The sequence below is a fragment of the Gekko japonicus genome, unplaced genomic scaffold, assembly GCF_001447785.1.
Source record: "Gekko japonicus isolate JY-2015 unplaced genomic scaffold, Gekko_japonicus_V1.1 scaffold128, whole genome shotgun sequence".
Classification (NCBI taxonomy): Eukaryota; Metazoa; Chordata; class Lepidosauria; order Squamata; family Gekkonidae; genus Gekko; species Gekko japonicus.
In genome coordinates this window covers 1720587-1723867 of record NW_015173126.1, presented here as the reverse complement: position 1 = coordinate 1723867, position 3281 = coordinate 1720587, and the positions used below count along the sequence as shown (strand labels likewise).

At 49.5% G+C, this 3281-nt stretch overlaps 1 protein-coding gene across 2 annotated transcripts in view; it reads left to right on the top strand.

Annotated features, from left to right (window-relative positions):
- The first annotated feature begins 244 nt into the window (after positions 1-244).
- PPM1B (protein phosphatase, Mg2+/Mn2+ dependent 1B) overlaps positions 245-3281 on the top strand; it is a 77406-nt gene continuing 74369 nt past the window's right edge. For both annotated transcript variants that reach the window (XM_015422009.1, XM_015422008.1), the window contains exon 1: positions 245-465. The gene's annotated coding sequence lies outside the window, so the exon portion shown is untranslated. The remainder of the gene's footprint in view (positions 466-3281) is intronic.

The window sequence follows — 3281 nt, the reverse complement described above, 5'->3', positions numbered from 1 at the left end:
TGGGGAAAATAGGTTGGAGAATAAATGACAAGCCTACTAGCCTATTGACACTTACGAAATGAGACCATGACAGAGCCGACATCCACTAGGAATATGAGCCTCGAGCTGAGTTTGAGTGACAGCCGTGGTGACCAATAGTAGGAAGGAACAGTAGGAGCCGGCAGTGCTGGATCCTCTGAGGGCACTTGGTAGGCGAGGGTGTGCTCTCCTCGTATTCCCCCCTCCCGGTGCATTCTGACGTTGCGTGGCGGGGAGGGAGGGCCCAGTAGCGGCCGCTGGGACGGGGGCTCCCAACATGTCGGTGCTGCTAGTTGTGCTCGGACTGCGAGAGCGGCGGACGACGAAGCGAGAAGCTAGTTCGTGAAGCAGCAGCAGCGAAGGAGGCGGCTTGAGTGCAGCCTGGCTCCCATCCGGTGCCTTAGACACTCGGGGCTGCTTAAGGGAGCGAGGAGACTTCGGCGCCAGGTACAGGCCCGGGCCGGCTCCCCTTGGGTGGGGTGGGGGCGCGGAGAGCGAGCGAGCGAGCGAGCGGTGGACGAGCCCTGGGCGGGCGGGCCGGCCGGCGGGCGGGCCCGAGGCCTCGAGCGCCATGAGTAGGTACGAGGGGAAGGGGACGGCCTAGGCCGGGGCCTACGCTGGCGTTCCGGGCGTCGGGGGCTTCTGCGTAGTGCGTAGTTCGAGGCGGGAAGGGAGGAGGCGGGATGGGTGAAGGGTCTGTGGCGTAGCATGCGGGGCGAGGGGCGGGGGGTGCGATTCGGAGGTTATGGGTCAGCATGCTGGCAGGAAAGGAAAAGAGGGCTGGTTGGCGTCGTCTTTCCCAGCCGGGCCTACTGGGTCGTGCTGAGTGGGAATGGAGGGAGCGGTTCCTCTGGGCCTTGGGGGGACTGAGTGCGGAGTGGGCAGCTGAAAATGGTGGTGGTGGTGGTTGATCGAGGTCAGAGATGTCGCCATTGTCTACGTTATATGGGAGAGAGGAAGGAAGGGGGCGAAAGTGCCCACCTCCCCCGTAGCACAGTGCCCCGTTATGTAGTTCTTGGATATGATTAACAAATTCTTGTTATTTGGGCGTCTTCACCCCGCGTCCCTCCTCCTTTTATAACAAAAACATTTTTTTGAAATCTCTGAACACTTGAGATCTGTGGACTTTATTCAGTCCTTGAAATGGACGGTTTTCGTTTTGCTGTGTTGACTGCACAGTATAGGCTGGATGCTTTGCGCAGAAGGGAACTAACTACTTGTTTTAGTAGAGATGTGATGTTGCTACTAAATGCACACAGTCTTTCATTGGCTATGGTTTTTTATGGTGTCCTGAGTGAGGACTGGAGATCTTTGCTGGAAGCAAAGTGCAGGAGCAACTGCAGCTCAAATTATGGCTTGGCTTTGGGTTTGGTGGTTGGTCTGGTGATCATGCTTTAGACATAACAACATGTTAAATGTTAAGGTGCAAGAAAGTGAAAACATGATATACAGTAGTGTTTTTCAAAGAAGGTGGTTTGTAGGTCTACATTGTTTTATATGTTCTCACTTGAGGGTTGGTGAGATGAAAAGCAAGATCTTGGCACTTGGCATGTGGGCCAAGGCCGAACAGCCAGTATGATGGGTTGAAAGTTGAGTTTAATCTTCTGCTTAGCGGTGAGTGGTTTCAGCTGTCAAGTTATTATTTTAGTGTATAAAATTGTTACTGAAAATGAGGTGATTATATTTTTGGTTGGTCTTTTGGGCCATTATATTTGGAGTAGAGAATTTCCATTATGCTTGCATAGGTATGTGTTTAACAAAAAACTATTGTGGCCTGTATACATCAGTATTGTGGGAAGGAGCTAATTTGGTGTAAACGTTGCTTAGGATGACATTATTAAACCTATGCATAAGTCCATTGAAGTCAGTGGGCTGAGGAGGGTGTAGCTGTTTACGATTGCACTGTAAATACTAGTAAAAGGAGCTGAGAGATTTCTCAGATTTTAGTGTGTGGAGAAGGGTGTGCATTTCATGCACGGAACTAACAGCATCAGTTTGAATCCGTAGTATGTTGAAGCGGTTAGTTTTTGTTTAGATTTCCGTCTTCCCACTTCATGAATGTGAGCTACCTAGGAGCAGGGGCCTGAATAACAGTAGTCAGTAGTTGTATATAAAAGTGGGATCTCTTCTGCAGAGGGATCATTCTATATATAGCTTAGTGCCTACCCAGGACTTCTCCTGAGGCTTCATGCACAGCAGTCAATTCTTTTCTACTCTTTAGTCGAGCAGGCTGGCTTGGCCACCAGGTAGACTACTAAATGAATAGCATCAAGCCCTTTGTGGAAGAAAGATGGGGTGTCAATGAAGTAAATATTTATTTTTGTCTGAGTTATCACCTGAATGGCCAACTGCTAACACTTGAAGGGAGAGATTTGGCGCTGAGTCTTCTACTTGTTGATCCCAGTTCTTCTGGCTCTTTAAAGGTTAAGGGTGGAGTATTTTGTTTTCATCCGTCAGTATATGGAAAAGTAGACTTATTGATTAGTACTTAAACTGTGTTGAGCAGCAGTTGCCCTCAGAGGGCCAAACATGGTTTGCATTGCCATATTGAGCTTCAGGCATGACCTACATAGTGCGGTATATAGTAAGGCAGCTGTGACGGACTGCACTTTTATTTAAAAGTTTAGAAGTGTTGTACGAACAACTGAAGGACTGTGAAGGGTTAATTCTTCACAGAACTAAGGGAACCTTGAATGACAGCTGTTCCAAAAGATCTGATTGGTTAGCATTAGCTGAGCAGAGATAGACTTTGGAACTGGATGCTGAGGAGAATTCAGTCTGATTTCAGCTGAGAAGAGTCGAGTACTGACAGTTTCAGAATTCAGCCCTGACTGGGAGCAGTTTAACACAGATAGGAGAACGGGGGAAAGTGGGTAAGGAAGTTTGGGAAGTATGCGAGGACTCCCATTAGGGCTAAGGAAAGGGAATAGATTTTCTTGAGCATGTGTGTCAACATAAGGCCTGGGAGCCAGAACCAGCCCATCCAGGGCTCTTATGAGGCAAGCAAGCAACTGGTGCAAGGAAGGGAGTGGGTGGAGCCACTCCATTTGTGACTTCAGCAGGGGGGAACAATCTTCTCTGTAGCAGTCAAACATTGTGGGGGCATGTATCCAGTGCTGCACTGCTGCCTCTCTAGTCTGGCTATGTGGGTTTACTTTGCATTCCCCTCCCAGCCCATGGGGTCTTATATCTCCGGTACCTGGCATTACGTTTTATGGCACCCATGGCCCGGCCCAAGGAAGTGACATGTATGTCAGATGCAG